Below are 7,940 nucleotides of genomic sequence, written 5' to 3'. Positions count from 1 at the left end.
CTTTATGGCAACATCATTGATGAAGGTACTTTCCGAATCTGCCTTTTTAGCTCTGCCCCTACATAGTGCAATTTACTTGCTTGGATAGGTTTGACTCCAAAAAATTTTAAGCTTTCTTGCTCGGTCTTTTTATCTATTAGCTTATTTTGCAAGGAAGAAGTTGAATCTTTGTGACCTCATACCCAAAGTAATTAAGGACACCCCTCACAAGAGAAGATTTGGTGGCAGTGAAACTAGCCCTTCAACAAAGAGGAAGATGAAGGAGAATGGCCAAGTTTAGCTTGTATCATTCAAGCTGGAATTAGGACTAGTGAGGAGCACATTCATCGGATGTTGAGGTGATGGTTTCAGTTCCTACTCGCTTATCTACTTTGGTAATTTTTCTAAGGATCCGTGAAAGTATACCTACTACTGTGCCTATGGATCTGACCTTAGACCCTATGACTACTGTTGAGCTTGCAAAGGCATTTGCTGCCACTGATGAAGCGGCCTTTGTTTTAAAGTTAGCTTTTGATCCAGTGCAAGCTTCAGCTTCAATTGCCGAGATCTAGACCACCCACCAGGCTCCAAGAGCACCATCTTCTCAATAGTTTCTATCTTCATCTTGAAGAGCCGGCCGGATATGTTTTGGCTAGTATGGTCACTCAGAGTGATCATGGATTCCTTTCTTGATACCCCTATGCTTGTCGGTGATATGGTAAGGGGGATGTTACTTCCGACCGAAGAGAGGTTTCTCTGAAAGTTGACAATAGATTAAGTTGTCAGTTCTACTTATACAATTGTGATTGAGGTGTGTCTGTCAAAGTTCAATTATCTTCTACTGACTTTGTCATTTCATTCCATGAACCTCTTTTATGATTTGTGCTTTAGTGGCCATCATCTCGGGCTATCTAGAGAGAGTTGCGATGGTGGAGCATGAGATTTATAAGGCCGAGTGAGGAAGAGCCTCGGTCGAATAAGATCATGCCATTTCCCAGGATGCTAGAGAGCATGCCAAAAAGCAAACTTGTATAGCTCGAGAGAAAAAGCATGATTTCAAAAGAGCTCTTATTGAAATATAGAGGAGGTTGTAAGCATGAAGCAGAGAGAATAACAACCAAATTGAAAGAAGAGGTTGCTCACCTTTCTTCCTAGTTGAAAGGTATATGAGTGAAACAACTTGGTTGGCCCTTCTTCCTTCATTTTTGGAGACTTTCTAGTTGAGAGCCATGCGATGGATGACTATCTAGCATGATTTGGAGACCATGGGCCGGTCTATCACCATGGACCATATCTAAGTATCCATCTATCTATCTATCTATCTATACATATAATATATAGACACACACACATATATTCCCTAAATCCAGTCACAAGGATGACAATATACCTGAGGACAATACTTGTTGTTGGTCCAACAAGTATCATTGATTCTTCTTCCTTCACTTTCAAAGATTCTTGCTTGAAAAGTACATGAGTGAAAATTAATCCATGTTGAAAATTAAGTTTAATAGTAGCAAAGCTTTTCTAATTATTCAAAAAATTATCCAACTCAAGCCAAGTTCAGCCCGTAAAAGCAGCTTTTCATTTGGTCTCATGAAGATGCACCATAGAATAAGCATGAAAATTGAAAAGTTGGTTGCATCAAAGTTGACTCCCATTCGCTACTGCAACTTAATCTACAATTTTGGTTAGGTGTCAAGCTACTACATTTGGATTATTGAAGCTTGTGGATTTGCATTCAACAATTGAAAACTAAAAGAGCTCCCCCTAGAGTAATACGACCTGCAGAAGCCCAAACAATGAAACTAACAGACCTCTTAGTCGATGCAATAGTTATAGTGCATTAAATAGTTATAGTGCATTAAACTATAAAGTTGCTTAAGAAATAATAAAACTAGTAAATTCTTTTATATAGATACATGAAAGACTTGACTACATGTGATCCAAATGGAGAGAAGAAAGATTTGCTTCAATTCATTCAACTCAAATCTCGCAAAAGTAAACTAGAAGAAGAGAAAAGATTTTCGGAAGTAAGGCCTAAGTCCATAGATTGATTATAAGTGAACTAAGGTATGGCAAGCTATCATCCCAAATTTTTTAATGCTACAAATTATAGCCTCGAGGAAGATGCACTATAGTATAATTCATGATCTTAGTCTATCCATTTGACTAAGTAGAAGACAATGCCCTGCTTCAACTTAGTATCCATGCATCCACCCCATAAAGATCTCCAAAAATTACTCAGAAAATGGCTATGTTGATATGGAATTATTGAAGAAGGTAGCCCAAATTTTTTCCATACTTGTTGGGAGAACAACCGTGCTACTTCTTCTTCAGTCCCTATCTTCTTATAAGGGATCAAGCATACCATCTTACTAAACTAATCAATCACCACAAACCAGCAGTCATGGCCATATTTTATCCTTAGTAAACCTCTCAAGAAATCCATCAAGACACTCTTCCATAGTCTGGTGGTACTGAAAGTGGTGTATAGAGTCTTAGCTTCCTACTGGAGGGCTTTGATGTGTTGGATAGTACACCACCCATAATAAATTGGGCCACATCATACTGCATCTTCAACTAATAGATGTGCCTTTTTAAATTCAATAGAGTGTTCTCTACTTTGAAGTTTTTTGTAACCTTTGAAGTGTAAGTCTCTAAATGAGATATAGTCTCTATTTACAATAGTGACAGATTGGATTTCTCTTCTTAACTTCTAGAAGAACTTCTATTCATGTATAATTGGGTCGATTCATCTTCCTAATTCTAGTTGGACATTTACATAAAACATACATATTTAGTTGAAATAATCTATAAAAATAAAAAATCTTTAGGAGGTAGATTTTAATTTCTACAACAACTTTGTTTGCTATGGGTCTATCAGATGCTTCTTAGGTTGGAATATATATTTGGTCAAAATCTTATCTGAAAGGAAAACTTTCAATTTGATCGACCCATTTCAGATCCCAAACAAAGAAATTTCAGCCAATTGCTCAGGGCATCACCTCTTAAAGGATATAACATCATAGCGTAAATCTCAAAAAACTATCCAATTAAAAAAAAAATTATCAAAATCAAACATTGTACGATGAAGTTATGACCTCCAAAAATTTGTCTTGTGACTCAACATGATATGGTGGACTTACTCTTTAATCCTGTCCAGCCTTATTTGTGGTGGCCAAAATAATCCATATTGTATTCAGTGATCCTCCTGGATCAACAAAATTCATCGATTTAAAGATCATAAAGAGCAACTCCTTTTCTAACAGGTGAAGATATCTCAAATTTAGTTCTTTAATATGATAATCCTGCACTAGGTCTTTGGTAATTCAAGACAAATATTAACAATGACTAGGGAATTAAGAATGAAAGAACTATAGAAAAACCTCATGTAGAAATAAAGGGTGGAACTAGGAAGGGTGGTATTACCTTTGTTTTGGTGACCTCTTTGATCTTCATTGGCTGCCCTAAGTGAAGACTCTAAGACAAAAATAATCACTTTCTCTTCCCCAACTATATATCTCATTCTTAGTACATTAGAGATCCAATCTATACAATTATTCGCATGAATCTTCTGATAATAGCCACTGGCCTCCATAGGACATGCCGCTACTCCTTTATAAATAAAGGGTGCAAGGGACTCTAGAGAAGTCTTGAGTCCACTCCAAAAACTTCTCTCATTCTCTCTTTTTCTCTCCTTCTATTTTCTGATCATCTACCGACTTGAGTGTCAGAGAGTACCACCAGAAATACTTTTGGGTAAGGACTTTTGTTTGTAGAGCCAACTTCATCCATGCAAGGCATCATCCACCTTGGCTCCCAACTATTGGATCGACCTCAATATCAACTTGGAGATCGACAGCAATAGAAGTCAATGGAAATGGCTCTCAAATTGCTAAGCCTTTCTTTCAATACTATTCTGACTTATTCTTTTCTAATGGCAGCAGTATGGTGCCAGCTGATTGAAGTTAGTTGTATGAATACAAACATTGTCCTTAATTTAGTTCTTTGGATCACCCTTTAATAGAGAAAGAAATCAAAGACAATGTGTGCAGCTTGGCTTTAGAGAAAGTGCCTGACATCAATGGCTTTTCTTTGTATTTTCATCAAAGATATTCGAATATAACCAAACTAGATCTACTGAAATTGCTTGATGAGTTCTATGTTCTTAAAGTTGAACTGGGGAGGCTTAGTTATGCTCTTATTACCCTTATCCCAAAAATTTGTGGTGTCCGTTATGATCTCCCAGGTGTTGGCTAAGAGTTTGAGTGGAGTCATATATAACTTGATTGAGGATATGGAATTGGCACTCTCAAGGAAGACATTCCCGGTGGTGGGGGACAGGCGGACAGCTATCTCAAAACCTCAATCCACGGCCATTCTGTCTTTCCTGCCCACTTCTACCTCCCGTTGATGAAGACAACCCTGATCAAGCCTCAGCAAGATCGCCAATGCCGCCGCCAAGGAGCTGTCTCGTGAGAATCTTAAGAAGGCTCGCCGCACCCACCTCCATCGTGAATATCCACCACCACCCTCGACCTCCATCTTCGAGGCCGCTGACAAATCATCCGACGGTGGCAGCGACAATAACAAGGCTCCCGAACCTCAGCCTCCCCATCATTGTTGACGACCGCTCCATCACCTACGAGGAGCTCCGGTAGTGCCTCCACCGCCAGATCGAGGAACTCCGATCAAATTAGAACACCCAGCCATCTGAGAAGAAAAGAGAGAAGAAAGAGAAGAAAAAGAACAAGCAAAATAAGAAGAATAAAAATAAGAAGGCAGGAGAAGAGGTAGAGCCCTCTGCTCATGGGAAGCAGAAGCGAGAGGAGTCGGAAGAGGAGGAGGGAAAGAAAAAGAAGGCAAAGCTAGAGGAGGGGAGGTGGCAAATGGTGGACAATGGAAAAATCAATGAAAGCAGAGGAAAGATGGAAAGAATGTAAGGGTGAGACCTTTCCCCCACATAGACGATCATTTTTCTTTTCATTTCATAATCTTTCGCAGAGACATTTGGGAAAGGAGAGCACTTGAGAGAGATTAGAGGGATTTCTTCAGTTCTGATTGAATTTTTTATAAAAATTGGGCGAAAACATTGGAGAGGGCTGGGGTGCGGAGGGGCCCCCTGCAGTGGCTAGCAAAGGTGGCGAAGAGGTGGAGGGTGGCAGGGAGGCAGTGGACGATGGAGCATGGACCGATGGAGACCTCGTGGATGCCTCGCATCCCATGTATTATATAGGGTTATAAGCTAATATAACGATGAAGCCAGCTTAATCATCTATGCACTAGGTCGGATCTCCTCGGTATTCTTTGATAAAAAATTATTTTGAAATCCAAATTTTAAACTCGACTTCTCACCAGAAACACTTGTATAACCTAAAAAAAGTAATATTTTGAATCAGCATGCCACCGAATTCGAACATGCCCAATTTTTTCCTTGATCTGTCCTCATATCATAGTTGTTGAAAATATATATACTTTTAATGCAGCTATATCCATCAATTTTTTCTTTAAATCAATCAAATTTGCCATTTATCTTTTTATCTATCCAAAAGAAAACAAAACCATAGCCATCCACTAAATAGTCTAGATTGATATACCATACCACAATTTCTAATTAGTAGGATCATTACCCATCCAATTAAATATTCTCTTCATTAAATTTCATTCCACATACAACAACACTTTTATCGTGATAAACAGAGTTCTTTGCATTGAATATCTTGATGAAAAATCATGCCTATCTTCAGACTTTTATGGAAATTGGCCCGGCTCGGTTTTGGGTGGTGCAAGGTAGTTGGATAAGAACTTTGAGCCCATAAAAAAGATTGCAAATTGAAAACTGCAACGAATCATTGAAAACCTAGTCGGTTTCATTCACTTTATCCCACTCCTAATCCTATCTTAATAATAATAATTATTATAATATATAATAGAAAAATGATGATTTCGAGATATCATAGAGAGGGAGAGAACGCTCTCTAGAAGCATCGTCACTCTTCTTCGCCGTCCCTCCCAAAGAACTCTCTAGAACCCAATGCCCACTCCCATAAAAACCTTCTCCCATCTTTTTTTTTTCTCTCTTGTTCGACATTCTAATCTAATCACTCTTTCCTTCAATCAATCCTTTGATGCTTGGTGTTTTGGAAAGGGATGAGGACTTCAATCTCCCAGCATGTAAGGAGAAGATGAACGACCTCTCCAATGATGACTACTAGCCCAACCCTATCCTATAGTAAAAATAGCTTCTGAAGTAAGAAGATGTCATAATTATAATATTTTAGATTAAAATTATGATATTTTATGTTAAAATTATGATATTTTATGGTATATTTTTAAAGAATCTTATATTTATATCTTTTATATGTATTTTTTGACTTCAAAGAATCTTTTGCTTATTTTTTTCAAAAATTTTTATAAATGATCAGTTGGATGAGGCTTTATGTGATGGTTATTTGGAGAATCCATCATCTTCTACTGCACTAAATATAGATAATGATTTGGTGAAGGACGAGGATGAAGGAGGATCGAGATGTCACTTTTCGTCACCACTGCAGGACCATCGGTGGATCAAAAGACCTTATTTTTAGCTTGTAGGAGTAATCAATTATGGCGAGAAGAGGAGCGTAGGAAGAATGAGAGAGGAGAGAGCCAAGGATGAAAATAATATATTATAAATTTTTTTATTAAATTTCATAATTTATAAATTAATATTTTAATTTTATCAAAATATAAAATATACTATAACCAATGGTTGAAAAAATCTGTTAGTGTAATAAAATATGATCATAAATTTGAAATATATTGTATGGATTGATTGTAATTATATAATGCTTTCTGTTTCAAAAAAAATTTCTATACATGATTCTATAATTTTGATACAGAATGTCATATTTTTGCAAGTATTACGTTCAAAGATGTTTTTTGTATCAGGATCATCTACCGATCATTTATAAAAATTTCTGAAGAAGATGTACAGAAGGTTCTTTGAAGTCAAAAATTGTATATGAAAGATATAAATACAAAGTTCTTTAAAAATATATCATAAAATATTATAATTTTAATCTAGAATATCATAATTTCAACCTAAAATATTATAATTATGCTATCTTCTTACTTCAAAAATTATTTTTATTATAAAATATCATAATTTTAAATAAAATATCACAATTTCAATCTATAATATCATAATTTTGATATAAGATGTCATAATCTGTATTTAGAGATTTTTTCAGCCTACAGAATGCTATAATTTTAATCTACAATGTCATCATTTTGTTCCAGAATATCATAAAATTATCAAAAAATATATTTAGAAGATATTTTACCTACAAGATATCATAATACTAATATAAAATATCATAATTTTGATTTAAGATATCATAATATTATTAAATTATATTTTGAAGGTATTTTACCAATAAAATATCATAATTTTAATATAAAATATCATAATTTTGATCTAAGATGTCATAAAAATATCAAAAAATATATTTAAAAAATATTTTATCTATAAAATAATATAATATTAATTTATAATATCATAATTGTGATCTAAGATGTAATAATATTATCAACACTACCTTCGAAAAGCATATTACATATAGGATGCTATAATTTTAATATAGAATGTCATAGTTTTTATCCAAAATATTATAAAAAAGTCAAAAAAAAATACTTAAAAGATGTTTTATATATAGGATGTGATAACATTAATCTATAATATCATAATTTTGACATAAAATATTATAATCTTATTAAAACTATCTTCGGAAGACGTTTAAAATATTGGATGTCATAATTTTAACCTACACTATTATAATATAAAATATAATATCATAATTTTCATCACGGATATCATAATATTATCAAAAATTATTCTAAGTACAAATCAGGATATTCTGACTTATTATATAACTTTCTAAAAAAAATTATATAATATGCTATATTCAAAACTGAAA

The sequence above is a fragment of the Elaeis guineensis genome, chromosome 1 (genome assembly GCF_000442705.2).
Source record: "Elaeis guineensis isolate ETL-2024a chromosome 1, EG11, whole genome shotgun sequence".
NCBI lineage: Eukaryota > Viridiplantae > Streptophyta > Magnoliopsida > Arecales > Arecaceae > Elaeis > Elaeis guineensis.
The sequence above is the reverse complement of the archived record's forward strand: the minus strand, read 5'-3'. Positions refer to the sequence as shown.